Source organism: Callospermophilus lateralis, chromosome 19, assembly GCF_048772815.1.
Source record: "Callospermophilus lateralis isolate mCalLat2 chromosome 19, mCalLat2.hap1, whole genome shotgun sequence".
In the NCBI taxonomy this organism is placed as follows: domain Eukaryota; kingdom Metazoa; phylum Chordata; class Mammalia; order Rodentia; family Sciuridae; genus Callospermophilus; species Callospermophilus lateralis.
The window spans coordinates 20,382,662-20,401,355 of NC_135323.1; the positions used below are offsets into that span (position 1 = coordinate 20,382,662).

Genomic DNA, 18,694 nt, shown 5'->3' on the forward strand with positions numbered 1-18,694 from the left:
GCTGCTGAGTCAGGGGCCAGCACCTGCTCTGATTCTCTGAATCCCTTCACAAAACAGCATTTGCTGGATTTTTGTTTTGAGATAAGGACTCTGAGGCTGCAGGATGTCCTGTGATTTGCTCAGTATGTCTAAACTACTAAGTGGGGAGCTGGGATTGGAAAGAAAGTCTAACCCCAGTGCCGTGTTTCACAGCTTAGGCTGCACCTTCTTATTATTTGCAGAGCATGACCCCAGTGCCTTCCCACAGCCCAGTGCAATGTCAGCAATATCAGGGGTTGGAGTCCAGATACACAGATTTGGAAGCTTTCCCAGTGATTCTTGTGATTTCTTTAGCAGTTGAGACATTCCTGTAGGCTCTGCATTTTCCTTTGTGTTTATTTTTCATTTGTTTTGTATTGTCTGTGGTGCTGAGGATAGAACCCAGGGTCTCTTGCATGCTAGTCAAGTCCTCTACCCCCGGCTGCGCACTAGCTGCCCTGCCCATCTTAACTCTTAACATGCAGCTCATTGTTCTTCCTCCACTGCTGAGACACAGCCCCAGTGGGCTCATCTCTGATGTTACCCTCTTGAGTCCCTAGGCCCTTCACATCTGGAAATACCTCAGGCCAGCCAGGCCTGGGATCCCACTTGCCCACCAAGCTCCATCTTGGCTCCAGGATAAACAGCTCAATTGAGCAGCTGAACTTGGCTGGTGGGCCAGTCTTGCATGTGAATGAGCAAAACTGATCACTCAGAAAAAGAGGGGAAGGGGACTCGGCCAGGCTGGGGTTGTCTATTGAGATGGGTGGTCTATTGAGATGGAAAAGAACTGGGAGGTAGAATTCCAGTCAAGGGATCAAGTAGGTGCCCGATCAAGTGAAAGGAGCACCTGGAAGATGTTGGAGCAGGAGCTGGGCAGGGACCCAGGCTTGTGTCCTCCTGGGCATGCAGGGGATTGGTGGAGGTGTGGAGTGGGTACTGCAGAGCTGTTCTCTGTGGGTCCACAGTGGGACGGGTGAGGAGCCAGTCCTGGGAATGGCTATCCTCTGGAAGGAAGGTGGGGTTTAGGAATGGGTACATCAGGGTTACCATCCTTATCATTCAGCTGGATCCAGGCACACACCTGTCTTATAATCCAACATGTGGGTTTAACCTACAGGAAACAACAGAATTGGAATAAACAGAAAGAGCCCAAGGGTCAGATGGTCCCTCAGCTGTGATCTGGCTACTGCAGGGCTCCCCAAACTTTGTCCCTGCAGGGAAGGTTAACAGATGGCTTTTTCTAACAGATTATATCAAGGGAAGGGACGAGAAAATGGGGTGCAGGGCCACTCACCTTCCTGCTGGCTCTATGCTGGTCGTAAGGCACCCAGGGCTCAGGGCAGAGCAGCCTCAGGCATTTCTGGAACTGCAGGCTCTGAGAGCAGGGCAGGTCCAGAGTGCTGAGTGGGCAGGGTGAAGGGATGGGGGCGGAGCAGAGCAAGGAAAGCTGTTTTGAGGCAGCATGGGATAGGAATGAAAAATTATGTTGGAGCCTAGTAGTTCTAGGAAGGAGTGAGTCCCTGCTTCATGGCTCCTGAGTGACTTCAGAGACATTGCTCACAGCTGCTGAATGGCCCCACAGGTGCTTCTTTCCCTGGGCTTGAGGGGCCTCCAGAGACAGACATGAAGAGGCTGGGGCACAAGAGCCACAGGGCTCCATGTAAGGGAGCTCCCCAGCTCCTCCTCAGCCTGTTCTCTTATTATGTTTTATTAAAATCCAGTCTCGCTGGGCACTGGAGGTCAAGGGGCTCTGAGTCAGGGGTGTGAGTCTCGTGTGCCTTCCCAGAATAGTGTGTCCTCAGAGGTCAGCTGGGAAAGGGATTCAGAAGGGATAGGTAGGGGGATGGGGGACACATGGTTGGGCCAGTGGCCCCTCCTCACACCTCGTTCTCCCCATCCCATGTCCCAGCAAACAACAGAAGGTACCATTGTTCAAAACTCATTTTTCTTCCAGGAACTGGGATTGAACCTAGTGGCTCTAACCATTGAGCCACATACCTCGTCCTGTTACAAACTTTTTTTCTCATGGAACAGGGTCTCACCAAGTAGCTTATGGTCTTGATAAGTCCTGAGGCTGGCTTTGAACTTTTGATCCTCCTGCCTCAGCCTCCTGAGCCACTGGGTTTATAGCATTTACCACCAGGTCTGTCTCACTACTCCTAACTGTACTCAATAAAAGCTGTCCAGTTTCTGGTAGAGAGGAGAGGGGATAGAAAAGCAGGGGCAGGGTTAGGGAGGTGGAGGGTTAGGTATGCTGTGTTTCCATGGAGACAAGATGTGGTCACATGTAGCCTAGATAGAGGCAGCTAGGAAAAATATGCCAGAATTACCCCTCACCTTTTCTCATTCCCAGCCATCCTCTTCCTCCTCAGTGCCCACCTGGCACACTCAGATCAGGTCACCCCAAAGTAGTGACTTCACACAATAATCAAGAGTGTAGCTGCCAAGGGTGCTGTTGGCAGGAGATGATACAGAGTCAGGCTTCTCAAGTCCCCTGCAGCCCTGGCCCTGGGGGCCAGTGACTCAGCTGCCCCAGCCTGAACTGGACCACTGGGCACCCTCTCCCCAGAACTAGGCCAGGCTGGGAAAGAGGACAGCACTCACCTAGGACATTGGCCCTCATGGGCAGAAGCTGCCCTGGCTCTTCCTGAAGGGACTCTTCTGCCAGGCAGATCACATGGGCCCTAGAGGAAATCCTTGGTGAGGGTCAGACTTCATCCCACCAGAGATGGCAGGCAGGGAAAGGAAGACAGGAGCAACTCACGTGTACTGAGAAGTAGAGCCAGGCCTCCATCTGTTAACTTGTTAAGTATTATTCGACCATATTCTCTCTGCTATCCTGTTTTTTGAGTTTTTTTTTGGGGGGGTGGTATTGGGTATTGAACCCAGGGTCACTTGACCACTGAGCTACATACTCAGCCTTTATTATTTTTAAATTTGTTATCATTTATTTATTTATTTTTGATACCAGGGATTGAACTCAAGGGCCCTTAACAATTGAACTAAATCCCCAGACCTTTTTAGTATTTTATTTAGAGACAAGTTCTCACTGAGTTGCTGAGGGCCTTGCTAAGTTGCTGAGGCTGGTTTCGAACTTATGATCCTTCTACCTCAGCCTCCTGAGCCACTTGGATTACAGGCTTGTTCCACCTCACCAGGCTTATTTTTTATTTTGATACAAGGTTTCATAAAGTTGCTGAGGCTGTACTCCCACTTCCCATCTCTTTCATTAGTCTCCCAAATTGCTGGGATTACAGGTGAGTGCCACCACCCCTGGCTACTCTCTTCTGAAACAGTGAATATAAACTTCCTTCCTGGAGTCTACTGTGAAGAGTGGGGGAGCTGATCAAAAGAAAATATATCTATATATATTGTAAAAAAAACTAAATGTATATTTATAATAAATAATATTTATATTTTAAAATATATACATTTATATATAATAAATATGAATATCATATATAACATTACATATCACTCATTATATATTACATTTTATATTATAACATATAACATGTATTAATATTTTATATATAGTCTATACAATACATTATAACACATATGTATTAGGGTTCTCTAGAGGAACAGAGTCAACAGGAAGTTGATTATCAACAAGGGATTTATCAGGTTGGCTTATGCGACCAGAAGCTAGATAGTCCACAATGGCCACAATGGACTGGAGAGCTGGAAGAACCAGTAGCCGCACAGTCCAAGAGGCAGAGGCCCCAGAACCCGATGGATAAAGGTGCTACCCTAGACCAAGACCGACTGCTTCTGGAAACTACCTGGAGAAACACTGGCAGAGTTTCCTTTGCAAGAGTGAAGAAGCCAGAGTCCAATATCCTCAGATGATCAAAGCAGCAATTAAGAGTCCTTTAAAGAAGAATGGATCTTGCCTCTGCTGCTGCTTCCTTGTTCTCCCAACTTTCACTGCATCGAAGCCCCCATTCTATTAGATGTGCTGCCACACTTAGGGAGGGTCTCCACTTTAGTTGGGTATCCCACATGCCAATCACCCTAGACACAACCTCATTGACACACCCAGAAGTTTCTCTTTAAAAAATTTTTTTTTAATTGTGGACAGACATAATACCTTTATTTTATTTATTAGTGTTTATGTGGTGTTGAGGATCCTAGCCTCAGACATGCTAGGCAAACACTCTACCAACCGAGCTACAACCCCAGACCACCCAGAAGCTTCTTAACCCAATTAAATTGACAATTAAAATTAACCATTGAAAGAATCCTCCACACAAGACAGTTCACCGGGGAGAATTCCAATTTTATTGCAAAAGCTGTGTGCTTATATAGATCTAAGGAGAGATGGCAGGGCTTAGGTAAATGGCAGGCCACCTGTTTATTGGCAAGTTCTTCCAGATACCAGTTCTGGAGCCCAGGAATTAGTTCTTATTTGGGCTAAGATTCCCCACCAGCAAGATTTGTAATTGGCGCCAGCGGGAGAGTTCAATCCATGGGAACTTTTCGCGCTAGTGAAAAAAAAAGGGGAAAGTAGGAAGAGAAGGTCATTAGGTGCCATGTTGGGGTTTTTCTCTGGGGTGTGGCTGCCGTTATACTTTTTCCAACATTTCTCCCTTTTTGTTTTCTTAGGAACTGGGGCATCATTGATCAGATCCGGCTGCTTCCTGCTGTGTGGGGGCAGCATGGGGCCTAGAAGGGAAAGTGGAGGAATGTTCGGGGGGCAGGTCTGGGGATATCATGGCAGCCAGAAATAAAACGCAGTGACTATAGACAGCTACTTCTGTAGGAGTGAAGTCTATGAAGGTTCCCTGAAGCCATTGAACCAGTTCCCTGATGGCATTGAACCAGTCCTGGAGGGAGGATATTGTTGGTATCAGCCATTGGTCCTGTAAGAGAGACTCTAGGAAATACTGGAAGCGTTGCCTTGAGATGGCGTCACCAGCACCTGAAGAAGATCAGAGCAAACAAAAACAGGATGAAGATAACAATTAAAGCAAAGGTCAGTTTTTGGCAGAAGTTCCATGTTGGGGGACTGACAGAGAAGAGGCCAAGGGCCATGAGGAGGCTTAAAGGGACATAAAGGCTCAAGAATCCAGGGTGGCAGATTAAGAGGTTCTCCGGGCTCCTTGTCTCCTGCTGTCCGATGTCCGTTGCATTCCATTGTGCCTGGTAGTGAGCTTCAGCACTGAGTGAGCTGTTCTCTTGAAGATGTTGGGGGTTCATTGGTCATCAGAGGCTGGTAGAGCCTAAGCAGAAGCTGGTTGAAGGTTTGATTAGAAATTTTCTGTAATTGGGTTTGAAGGAACTTCATTATGCAGGGCAAGAGAGCACAAAAAAGGAGCATCCCAATAAGGAGCCCCAAGAGAGGTAGCAAGTACGTGGTGAGAGAGGATTGGAAGAACCCGATTATGGGAATAGAGGAGGTGGGTTTGAGCAACTGGGTCAATAATTCTTGTAATTTAATAACATTTTGTTCTATTAGACCAGATTCATTAATATAATAACAACATTCTTCCCTGAGAAATAAGCAAGTACCTCCCTTTTCTGCTGTTAGAATTTCAATTTGGGGTATGCTCGATTCTCATAGCGAGGCTTATCTAGAAAGCATTTTTTGCAAGAATTATAAGGGCATCTGCCTTAGGTGTCAGGTCAGTGCTTACAGGATTCCTCAGTTTGGTCTGCTATGAAGCATAGCACTGCTGACAATAAGTTGGATGAGGTGGCCTGGTTGAATCCAGTAACATTAAGGGCCCAATTACAGCCAGTGAAAGGGCAATCGTCTTGACCCATAAACTGAGAGTGGGTGGTGCCATCCTGTTGCCATGTTGCTTGGATGTAGAAGCTCCATCTTTGGTTTGGGATAGAAGCTTGAGAGAGATTAATGATTAGTAACAGGAGAGGTTGGCGAGAAACTTTGAGTTTGGTGGGCCCCAGCATGGTGGAAATATGACTGTATGGGGTCCCGTCCAGCGAGGTTTCAACGACTTAGAATGTAGCTCTCGAAGTAAGACTGCATCACCCGGTTGGAGAAGGTCCGATTCCATTCCTGGTTGTGCTGGAACAGAAGTAACAGACGGTGCAGGAAGACACGGGTCTGTGTGTTCTCTTAGGAGTTTGTATAGAAACATGAGATAGGGCAGGTGGAACACAAGGGGAGGAAGAGTGACAGGAAAGTTTTAGTTGATTAAGAAAGGCACCCATAGAACAGCTCAAAGGGGCTAAGGCCTGAGGGGGCTCAAGGGGTTGCCCGAATTTGGGTGAGGGCCAATGGCAAAAGATTGGGCCAGAACAGTCTGAGTTCAATAGCAAGTTTAGTGAGATGATCCTGGAGAATGCTGTTAGACCTCTAAACCTTACTCAAGGATTGGGGTCAGTGGGGGATGTGGAGCCTCCAAGTGCTGTTAAGGCCTTTGGAAACTAGTTGAACAACCTGAGAAGTGAAGGCTGGACCATTGTCTGACTGGATGGAGGCAGGAAGTTCGAACCTAGGAATGATCTGCTCAATGAGGATGGAGGTGACAGTGTCAGCACTTTCCAATGGTGTCAGCAGTTTTCTTGGAGGTAGGGAAGGCTTCTATCCAACTGTAAGAGAGTGCTATCCCCAAATTACAAACAGTTAAATCCTGTGTCAAGGCCTGACTGAAGAGGTAGGGACTGTCCCTGAAGCCTTGGGGTAGGCCTGTCTATGTCAGCTGTTGAAACCTAAAGAATGTGAGGTCTTCCCATGTGAAGGCAAAGAGGTAATAAGAGTCAGGATGCAGAGGCAGTGTAAAGAAGCCGGCTTTAAGATCCAAGACAGTAAAGTTAGTGGTCAAAAACCGGGGGGGCGGTATGAGTAAGAAAAGTGTGAGGGTTGGAATCCACTGAGTGGATGGGAATAACTGCCTCGTTAATTAGGCGGAGGTCCTGGACCAAGTGATAGGCTCCAGAGGGTTTGTGCACCAGAAATATAGGAGTATTACAGTGGGAGTCAGTAAAGATTGGGAGTCCTCGGGCCAGCAACCAGTCTATAATGGGTTTAAATCCCTCCCTATGGGTTTTGGAGATAGGAAATTGGGAAAACAAGGAAATTTAGTTTGGTGTTTCAGCGGGGTATGGACTGGCTTGTGGTGGGAGGCTATAACCAGCATGGAGATGTCAGAGAGGGTAAGAATTAGAGGCAGAAGGAGATGGGTGGTGGTATTCCTGGGGTGTAATTGGAGGGTGGCTCCTAATAATTGGAGAACATCTCTGCCTCGGAGAGGAACTGACAGGATGGAATGACCAGAAGAGTGAGTGAATGGGTGTCCCTCCAGGGCACAGGCCAGCTTTACAGTTCTGTTTAGGGAGAAGGGTTTGTCATCAATCCCCATAACTGAGACCTGGGAAGGAAACAGAAGCCTAGAATGGGCAGGCATTCTAGGCAAGACAGAATAGGTAGTTACTGTGTCCACAAGGAAGTTTATGGACTTACCCGCTGCCTGGAGCACTACCCTGGGCTCAGAGAGGGCGATGGAGGGTCTTTGAATCTGGACTTCTTCAGTCTTCTGCGAGCCCCAAAAGTTCAGGAGAAGGGACTGCCTGACTGGTCATACCTCTGCGTAGAGGTGCCGAGGAAGGGCCAGCCATAGGGCAGTCACTCTTCCAATGTCCTGTCTGGTTATGGGTGGGGCATGGCCTGGAAGGAGGCCATGGGTTTGGGCATTGGCAAGCCCAGTGACTTTCGCATCCACATTTGAGGCAAGCCTCTGGTGGAGAGGAAGGCTGGTTCCTCTGAAAAGCCCTCATTTCAGCCATAAGCCTCAGGGCTGCTGCCAAGGCTTGGGTTTGGGGGTTACCTTTTTCTGCAATGGAGCCTGCTTTAAATGCCATTTTCACCAGATCTCAGATAGGGGTCTGAGGGCCCTCCTTAGGTCATTTGAGTTTTTCCTAATATCAGAGGCCAATTGAGTAATGAAATGGGTTGCTAACACTCTAGCCCTGGTGGGAGACTCAAGATCCAGCTTAGTGTATTTGCTTAGGGCCTCTGTAAGGCAGTTCAGAAATAAGGCTTGATTTTCATCAGGATTCTGGGAAAGATCTTGAAATGAGAATGGGATGTGTATTCGAATGATCCCTTCAGCACCAGCTACTTCCCTGAGAGGACAAAGAAACTATGGGTTATCTGACAAGAGGGATTGTAGGACCGGGTGTGGGCACTGACTGAGAAGAGAGGCATGAGTAGGGGGAGGGGGAAGGGCTTATCAGTAGAAGAGGTGAGCAGAGTGGGGGAGGAGGCTCAGAGGGATCTGGAGATCCCACCCATTGCAGCCAGGTGGGACCCATCCTGCCTGCCCGTTGGATCCGGGGCAGCAAGAGGGAGGTGCAAGCGAGTCAAGGGCTCGCGCAAAAGCTGCCTTGCACAAAAGCTGCCGTGGCGCAATGAAGGTGAAGGATGGCGGCTCGCCCTCTGGCTGAGGTGGGATCCCGAGGCCTCTACAGGCCACTCAGGGTGAACTACCCGCCTGTTTTGCCCGCCGCACCGGGAAGGTGGAGCACCAGTGCACATGTCTGGTGGCCAGGCAGACTGGAAGCACGCAGACAGGGCCACGGGTTGTGGGCAGCAGAGAACATGAAGAAGAAGAAGGGGAGGGAGATGTCTCCGTGGAGGAAGAGGAGGGGAAGTGGGCAGGCAGGGCCGCTGCAGCAGGGAGGGGGAGGGAACACGAACGTGGTACCACTGGGAGGGAGAGCAGACATGAAGAGAGGAGGGAAGGGCACAGAGGGAAGGTTGGGAGCAGAGAGCGGAGGGTAGAACGGGAAGACCTGGGAATCCCCTTCCATCCTTTCAGACGCCAGCAATAGTTAAAAAGGTCCCGGAGGAGATTTGCATCTAATGAGCCTTCTGGAGGCCAATGATTGCCATTATCCAGAGGATATGTAGGCCGATCTTGGGTACAGAATTTGATCAGGAGTTTGGGCTTGATGTCTGGTGTGAGGGAGAGTGTGGCCAGATTTTTTCATTAGACATTTGAGGGGTGAGGCTTCAGGTACAGACAAAGAGGTATCCATAGTCACAGGGAGAGATGGAAGAGAGAGAGAGAGAGAGAGAGAGAGAGAGAGAGAGAGAGAGAGAGAGATAGATTAAGAGTAAGAGAGAGAGACAAAGGGAAAATCTGGGCTGGAATACCTTCCTGGAAGCTCAGGGCGAACGGGTGTCAAGTGGGTGTCCCCAAAATGACTGACCATTGTGAGGAAATACAGAGGGCACTACCCGGTTGTCACCAGGGAAGTGCGATCTGTGAGACCCAGTAGGGTTGGAGCCACAGGCAACTGGACGTCAGGAAAGTTTTTTGACTGAACGAGAGAGTCAGGAAAGAAAGGAACAGAGCTCAGGCAGAACGCAGCTCTGGGCCGGAAGTTCAGCTCCGAGCAGAACGCAGCTCCAGCAGGACGCAGCTCCAGCGGGACACAGCTCCCAGGGAAGAGGAAGAAACCAGGGAGCCTCTCGTGTAAACCCAGAAGCCTCACGGCCCAAAGGGAAGCGGATCCCCAGAGGGTCCACTGCGGCCAGTGAAGGTCTTAGTGGGGTGGGTTCCCTCCTCCCTACCGGGTGTCAGGAGTGTGCTGGATGGTCATGGTCACAGATCCTGCTGTCAGCCTGAAGGGAGTTGGCGAGCCAGGGAGGGGGAACTTACCTAAACCAGATCAGTGGTGAGTGCAGGGAGCCAGCGTCTGAAAGAGAGGACTAGGTCAGCGTGTCTCTGCAGAGCCTGGACGGGGCTCTTGTTAGAATGAGCTCACCCGTGTCCTGGGTTTCGGCACCAGAATGAAAGAATCCTCCACGCAAGACACTTGGCTGGGGAGAATTCCAATTTTGTTGCAAAAGGCTGTGTGCTTATATAGATCTAAGGAGAAATGGCAGGGCGTAGATAAATGGCAGGCCACCCATTTATTGGCAAGTTCTTCCAGATATCAGTTCTGGAGCCCAGGAATTATTTCTTATTGGGACTAAGGTTCCTGCCAGCGAGATTTGAAATTGGCACCAATGGGCAAGTTCAATCCACAGGAACTTTTTGCGCCAGTGAAAAAAAAGGGGAAAGTAGGAAGAGAAGGTCATTAGGCGCCATGTTGGGGTTTTTCTCTGGGGTGTGGCTGCCTTTATACTTTTCCCAACAACTATTACAATATAATACATTTCATGAATAAACATTTATATTTTATATCATCATATAATACATATTATATTACATTATAAATATAAATACCATATAGCATATAAATATATACAAATAATATATACTTATAAATATATATTTAATATAATATATTTCATAATTATATTTATTAATATATATTTATAATATGTAATAGTATAGTTTATATTCTTATTCTCTATATATGCACATATATAAATATATATACTATGAAACAAAAATACATTAAGGGCAACAGTGGGCCAATCGCTGAGGGGTGTACCTGTATACCCAGAGATGAGAAGTGGACTCGGAATGACCGCATGTTCTTGGTCAGCCTGACTAATTGGGCAAGACTCTGTCAAAATAACAACAAAAACAAGTGTTGAGATGTAGTGTTTTGGTGTGAATTGATCAACACAATAAGTCACTAATACTGGTTGTGTAAAGCAATTGCTGTGATTAAACTACCCAATCACTTGTAACAGACCCCTCCTGTTGGAGCAAGAAGCACGGAGTCACTATGGCTCTATGAGCAAACAGATGTGGCTGAAGTTACTCCATCTCAGCTATTCCAGACTCCACCTTAGTTTTTCTGTTATTGTTCCCACGAATAGACAGCTGCAGGACCCACTTCTGAGAAAACAAAATGAAAGCTGTTTCCTGATAAACACCCACAAAAAATTATTGTCTTCTGTACTTTGTATCCCACAAAATGTACTTGCACCCAGGATGTACAAATCACAACTGTGCCTGAACCCAGGATGTGGTTGTCTGACGGCTCTGCTAACTGCTTGTTTCAGCCCTTGTACCCTTCTTGCTTGCAATTCACAGATTCCATAGGATGTGGTTTTCTTCCTTAAATATTGGAACCACAGACAGCCTGGCCGGCTTCTGTCAGAAGGACGTTTGGGCATGGCAGAAGTGTCCCTGGCCAGGAAATAAAGCTCTCTAATTTGTTTCAAATTCAGTCTTTGAGTGTTTTCTGAACGGTCTCCCTATAACAGTAGCTGAGTGATACAGTGCCCCACATTCCATCCCCAGGGCAGCGTTTTGGCACCTAGCTCCTTTGGCCAGAAGATGAAAGAGCTGGCCCTGCTGGGGCCTCCAAGGTGCCTCCAATGGCTCCCAGGAGATATTTGAAGCAAGCATCTTTCAGTTCCAGGTGCCCCCACCCCCCTCTCCAGGGGCCCTAGGACACAGCTTCAGCCCCTGTGAGAAATAGAAAGTCTGGTGGTCCATTTTCAAAATAGAGTATCAGTCTCAAGTGGGTTCAGTTGTAGCCATCTTAATTATGCGCTTTCCCTTTTGCCCGTCCCCGATTTTAATATTAGCCAATCCCAAGGGTTGTACCATTGAGTCTTCCAATCAGGAAGGCCGTTGGGTATATGAGCCGGCCTACTGCCCGTCTGTTGTGCCTCCTAGCCAGATTCTGTGGCATTCCCTTTTGTCAGACGTGAATGCCTAGGGCACCCACTTTCCAGCATAGTTTGATTTCTTGTGGCACGTCTCTCTTTATTTCTAACACCCCTGGCACACAAAGTCCCTATGGGCCTCTGGGAGGTGAAGCAAAGCCGGGCTGTGTCTTAGGCATCTACCTTCTCTACTACCTGAATCCTGGGCATGGGGTCTGCAACTACGTGGGATTCACTGTGGACTCCCCAGTGGCAAGAAAAGGGTGGGGGATCCGGTAGACCAAAGGGAGAAGGCCTTGGTAGGATGGTGAGGGTATTCCTTCAGACAGGCTGGCTTTGGGAGGCCTCAGGCTCTTTGGGGGCAAAGGGCAGATTATATTGGGAGGGGGGCTGTAATAGATATATGGGAGGCTCTATCCTAAAGGGCTGGCTAGGGAGGTCAACCCTGTGCAACTCTAAGCAGGTAGGGAAGGGTTCCACCATTGGGAAATTGATGAGCAATTCCTAGAATAAAGTAGAGCTTTCTGGATGAGGAACAGGGGACAGTTAAATACCTACAACTGCACTCAGGGCCTAAGGATGGCAAGTGTGATAAGACAAGCCTACAAAGTGGTGAAGCCTGGAGACTGGGCTTGAAGGCCTTGTGAGGAGGCTCTAGATGGGCCTGAGGCTACTGATGGTTAGGGATGCTCTCCTAGTTGGGCGCTGGTTGGGTGGAGACTCACCTCCTGTCCCTCTTGGAGTCATGCATGGGCATGGAACTATGGCTGGGGAGTGGGTCTCTGCACCAACCAATAGGCGTGCGCATGGGCAGGGTTCCTTGTCACACAGACTCTGATTGGCTAACTCATGGTAAATGCGTAACCCTTGACTGTTGGAAGCGCCCCCCCTCCACCCCACCACCAACTGAGGACTTGAACTGCAAAGTTGCTGATGTCTTGCTGCAGGTGTAAGTACATGTTCCAGTTGAAGAGACTCCAGGAAGGATTGAATGTAGGCCATCCCAGATTCCAGACTCTTCTTTTTAAGGAAAGTTGGTGAGGAGTGGTTATGGGGAGGTATGTCATGTAGGAATGACACCAGTCCAGTAAACTCACGTCGGTTTCTGGTAGACCGGTTATCCCGGGATCGTCGGGCAGACTTGGTCTTCATCATCTGATCAATGGATAGTGATAAGAAGTTCCCTTAAATTATAGGTTTCTCGAAATATGATGTCTCCCTTCATCAATGTATTGAGTATTTAATTAACAGTGCACAGGTAGATTTACAGGTTTCCAAGGAATTGGGAGTAACAGGCCTGGAAGAGAGACAGTCATCGAGAGTGACAGGCTGGAAAAGTATGCAGGATTTCTGAATTAAAATCCATTTTTTGGTCCTTCATTTATGTCTGCATTCTCTTTTTATTATTTCTCCGATTACTACCTCTTCTCACCCACATGCAGACATTTATCCCTTTATCTTAAGAGGCAACTAGGAACAAGGTCTGTCTTCTCTGACTGCTTATGGCTGACAAGGAACCATGAGCCTGCTTAGCCAGGGATGGAAAGTCCTGTCCTGAGTGATCTTAAGGAGAAACAGAAAGGCCAGAATTTGTTGGTTGTGGAATCATCATTCTTTGATAGCCTGGGCATGTGAGATACTAGCCCACCACAGCAACAGATCAAATAACAAAGAAGTATTGCTATGTAGAGTATAAAGGCTAATAAAAAGAAAAAGCTGTTTTGGAACAAGATATTCCAGAAAACCCAGAGGTTCGGAAGTCATTGAAACTTTGGGCAGAATCAGACAACTTATTACTTTGAGAGTCAAGGTCTTATAGAAGACATAGTTCCAGAGTTATCAGGGGTAACACAACATTCCACTGTAAGGATGGCACCTGTTCCTTCTGGTGCTGCAGGTGATACACCCAGGGCCATTTGATCTTGTAAGATGAGCTTTCTCATCACTTTCATCTCATTGCTCAATAGTGAAATGTTCTGAGAGGGGATTTTTTTGCGTATATTTGCTAAAGAGCTTGACATGCCATCTGCAAGCCCCGTTTGGGGAATAGAGATAAGCCAGATGATCACTCCAGTGAAAGACTGCTTGTTCTCACCAATGCTGTAGGTTTGGGAAGTTGGCTGGAGAATCTGTAGTGTTAATTCACATGCCTGTACCCAAGGATATCCTCATGCTTATTATCCAGCCTGGAGATAACCATGGCCAAAGATGGGAATCATGTAGTCATTAGGTGCCATTTATCACTGTGTTTTCAAGACTGGTTTCTCAAGCCCTGAATTCCTTCCACCCACCCCCTGCCCTTACTTCCTCCCGAGAAGGGATGTGCAGGTGAAGCTGGGGGTCGTGGTGGTGACAGGTTAACCCTTCTGGTCCAAGCCGTCATTTCCTGAAGATTTCTAGTTCCCCTGAACCACGAGTGGAAGAACCAGTGAGTATATCTATTCAGGAGGCCCCCAGAAGGGCCCATCATCCCCATGGTGCAGGAGAGATGCAGAGAGGGAGCCTCAGTCCTTTAAGAGCCCCAGCCTACAGCCCCCGGCACCCGCCACTGCATTCACCACATTGTGAAGGGAGCCCTCCTATATTTTATAGAGAAGTGACTTGTCTACAGTCATATGGCTTGCATAGAGGGTGAGACCAAGTGGGTAGACAAGGACATTTCTACACCTGCCCCCAGCGTTACCTATCCAGTAGATAACGAAGAAAGGGCAAGGAATGGGGTTTTTGGTTGTCCCTGCATGGTATGACCCAAGCCATAGGGTGTCCCAGAGACTCATCCCAAGGAGCTCTGTGTTGTGCCAGTTCAGGCAGTCACTCCTACGTTGGGCAGCAAAAGCTGCTCCCACGACCTGCTTGACATGGTTGGACAAACTCTGCCTACCGGGTCCCCCAGTCACAGAGCCCAGGCCAAGTGGGTGCATGGGAAGGGCTCCAAGAGACAGGAGCACGATGCAGACTTAGCCCATGACTCAGGATCTGCCCTATGGAAGCCGATCTCTGGTTTGCTTGTGTGAAAATGAGGGTCAAGGTCTTGCTTTGATTCTACAGATTTTCCTAAAGGCAGTAGAATGAACAGGACATAGCTTTCCTATGTTCACATATCAACACAGGACCAGTGACCTGCCACATCGAGACCACCACAAGAATAGGATCCAAATTAGAATAAGTTAACACTTCCTGTGTGTGTAATATATCCAAGCACTCTCTAATGACATGTATATTTAAAACAAATAAAAAGAAGAAACAGAATTTATCTTAAATATGTCGCATTGTTATTTTTATACTTTGGTCCTACAGTAGGAAACGTGTATCACATAGGCCTGTTGGTTCATGTCCCCTCATTTTATACCACTGGCCAAACAGTAGATGTGTTTACACTAACACCTCCACACATGTGTAGTGTGTTGCACATGGCTATGGTGTCACTGGGTGAGAGGTTTCAAGCTCCTTCATGTGCTTTCTGTGTGACCGTCCTTGGGTGAACTGTCCTTGCACAGCACACGACTGTCCTCAGGATTTCCCTACTTCATCCCAAGACAGAGGTGATTCTGGCCACACCTCCTGGTTCTCTCTTCTTCTGTGACCCAGGGCCTGTGCCTCCCTCCTTCCTCCCACCGCCCTCTATGCTTCTTGCTGTGGGGGGAACCTGGGGTCTTAGCAGAGCCCCACCCTGTGTCCTGAAGCAAGGCCCATGTGTGGCTGCCACCCAGGTGCTGCCTTCCAGGCCCACAGACGTCTTGTCATGGTGGGCAGACCCCTCGGCCTTTGGTCTTGTCTCCTTGCCAGTTTGATTCTGTTTGAAGTTAAGGGGTACATGGAGCCATGCCTGAGAGGCCAAAGGTCCACACTGAATGGTTTGTTCTCAATTTTGGGTGAATTACCACATAAATGAGTAGAAAAGGGCCCAGAGGGTAAGGTTAAGGCTCCTGTGGGTTTTGCTGACCCAGCACACTCAGGCCAGGGGAGGAGACAGAGGTGACTGCACCTCCAAACCATACTTTGGAAACTTTCTAGCTCCTCCCCTCGAGGATGACCACTGTCCCCACACCTCATCGCCCTGGCAGTTTCGCTTGTCAGGGTCCCAACTTGGACATCTAGTGGATGGGCAGGGAAGGGGCTGGACCCTTGGTGGTAACTGGGGAGGTGGGGGCTCCCTGCTGAGCTCCTCTGACAGCACAGGGCAGGGTGCTGGGGTCTCAGGGCAGGTGCCCCTCCCTGGGGCCTCAAGGGCATGCTCCTTCCCTCTGTGGCCAAGACCGTGGGTTTGTACAATGGTTTGGAGCTGCCTCAGGAGCCCACATGCAGTGGGGTGCTGGTGATCTTGCTGCAGCAGTCAGCCATGATCCTGCCCTTTGAATCTAGAAGCCTGGTGACAAATACGCATGGCAGCTGGCAGGGTGGGCCTGGTGTTCAGGCCCAGATTAATGCTCCTTCCACTTTCAGGCCCCCACCCCTCCGTGGAGACACTCCAGCCTCAGGGGACTCTGTGCCCAGACCTTCTGACTCCGTCTTCATCCCTCTTGCTGACCCTGACCCATATGAACCTGGTCACATGTGACCTGATGGAGGCTGAACACCCTGTACCTGTACCTCCAGGACACCTGCCTGCTGCCATCTGGGCTGTCTTTGATCTCCTTAACACAGGGAAACTGAATGGCATCTGACCCCTTGTCATTCCAGCATGACCCTTTGGGGACGGAGTCTCACCCCTCCTCTCCCTGACCTTTGTCTTCTGCCCTAGGCCACCTTCACTGAGGACCAGCTCCGGAGCATCAGGGAGTGGGATGGGGATCTGGACCCCTGACTTCAGAGGGGAAGGTGAGACCTGGAGGTGCCTGGAACTCTCAGGGTTTCTGCTGGTCCAGGGCTTCAGGCCAAGAGGAGGCTGCCTGTCCTGGAAACCTCTGAGCAGTGCCTCCTGCCTGCATCCTGCAGCCCATGATGAAATTCCACCAAATTTGAAGACACCTCCTATGCAGATGGCTGCTTCCCTCCTCTCAGTTTGGCCCAGAAGTACCTGGTGGCTTGCAAAACTTGTTTGCTCCCCAAGCAAGCACACGTGATGTCCCCTCTCTGGTGTCACAAAGGAGCTGGCCTCTTCCATTTGGAAATATCTTAGCCTGGGATTTTTCACTCTGGGAACTTTTGTAGACCCACTCTGTTTTTGATCATGGAGTGAACCTCCCCTTGGTGCCTTAGGAGAGGGGAAGGGAGAGTCTTCTTTCAGAACTGTGGTCCCAGGCTTGGCACAGCCTTGGGCATGAGTAACTGACCCAGATGCTAAGAAATAAGGGGTGTGCTGGGTCCTGACCTGGGCTGGCTCTGAGGTCCCAGGCCAGGAAGGCAGTGTGGGGAGTCCTGGACTGGGTGGGCCTGCCAATGGGGATGGTCCTGAGGGCCTTGTCACGTCCCCTGAGGTTTCTGCGCCCTGGGTGGGACATAGATAGAAATAGAAGGCAGTCTCACCTCCTTCAGGTCTTCATAGAAGAAGTAGAGCACAGGATGAGGGCAGTTCAGCTCCCCCCATTCCTGCCCGTGCTTGTACCATGACCCATAGGACACTGGGGAAGGGACCAGCAGGATTTGGTAAGAGTTTGAAGTGGTCATCCTCAGCTCCAGCCCTCTCCTTCCTCCAGGTTGGGGCCCACCTTGTCTCTCCATGAACTTCTCCAGGAAGTTGTCCCAGGTGCCAGGGTCAGGGTGCACCTTGACCATTTTGTAGAAGTTGTAATAGGAGACAGCCACGTCCTTTGCATTGCGGGCAACATAGATCACCTGCAGGGACAGACGACACACTCTGCCAGCTACACCACCCCATGCACACACTCCAGTACTGCCTGCCCTCCTGGTGCCTGGCCCCCTTAACAGCACCCCTGTGAGGGGTCCCCTCTCGGCTTGAGAAGGGAACACACTGAGGCCTTGAGGCTGACTTGCTGGAGACCTCAGGGATGGCTAGGGCAGCTGGGATCTGAACTCAGTTTTGATGGGAGACTCCTGGTTGGTCCCTGGAGCCCTACTTCATACTAATCTGACCCCTGGGATTCCACCACACTCCCAGATGGAGAACAAGGCAGGCAGAGGACCTCCAAACCCTCTGTGAGCCTCTGAGCACCAGGCTCCCCTGCCCTCAGGTCTGCACTGAAGAGTCTCGTTCTCCTCCTCATCTTGGCCCTGCCACAGTGAGGGCAGGTGGCCCTCCCACTTGTGCAGAGACAAAGCTTGAAGAGGCTTTCCCTGCAGAACAGGACCAAAGCTGGAATGGCCTAGTGACCTCTACTGCCACTCACCTTGACCTTCTGATCAGCAGACTCTGGGAAGCAGGGCCAGACCAGGTGTATCTTGAGAATTCAAGGGGCGGGTGTGTCTTTCAAGTTTCCATACCTAAAGTGCAGGTAGGAAAAGGTGTGGTGACCTGGAGCCCAATCCTTCTAACACCACATGATACAGCAACCAACCACTCTCACCTGATGGAACCCCTGGGCATTTGAACTCAAGGAAGGGCACCCATAGATAGATTGGGTCCTGGTGACACTTCTCTGGGTCACCACCCTGATAGATCATGTTCACTATCTCACTTATTCATGTGGTACCTGTAAGTGAAGGAAACAGCGGTGATCAGGGTGGAGGGCCTGGTCCTGCTGACCAAGGTCAGGGTTGCAGCCCCAGTGGGAGAGCAGGGTGGCTCTCTTCACTTACCAGACTTGGGGTAGGTGCTGATGAGCAGGTCATCGGGCCAGGCCTGGAAGCTCTGAAGTGGCCCCATCACCTCTGCAGAGTACTTGATGAGTGGGATGAGGGTCAGGGTGCACCTTGATCTTCTGATCCATTGGCCAGTGGAGGGCAGGAGGTGTCCTGGACCAGCTCCATACTGCTGAGCCAGGGGCCAGCGCCTGCTCTGCTTCTCTGAATCCCTTCACAAAACATCATTTGCTGGACATTTGCTTTGAAACAGGGACATTGAGGCTTCAGGAGGTCCAGTGATTTTCTCAAGCTCACTAAGCTAGTAAGTGGCAGCTGGACTGGAAAGGGGTCTAACTCCAGTGCACTGGTTCACAGGTCATGATGCATCTTCTGATTTCTTGCAGAATTTTCCAGGACCCCAGGCCTGGCTGCATCCCAAGCAAT

The 18,694-nt window shown here is 49.4% G+C and overlaps 1 pseudogene; it reads right to left on the reverse strand.

Annotated features, from left to right (window-relative positions):
- Nucleotides 1-5,977: 5,977 nt before the first annotated feature.
- Nucleotides 5,978-18,436, reverse strand: LOC143385445 (sulfotransferase 1A1-like; annotated as a pseudogene).
- Nucleotides 18,437-18,694: the final 258 nt, after the last annotated feature.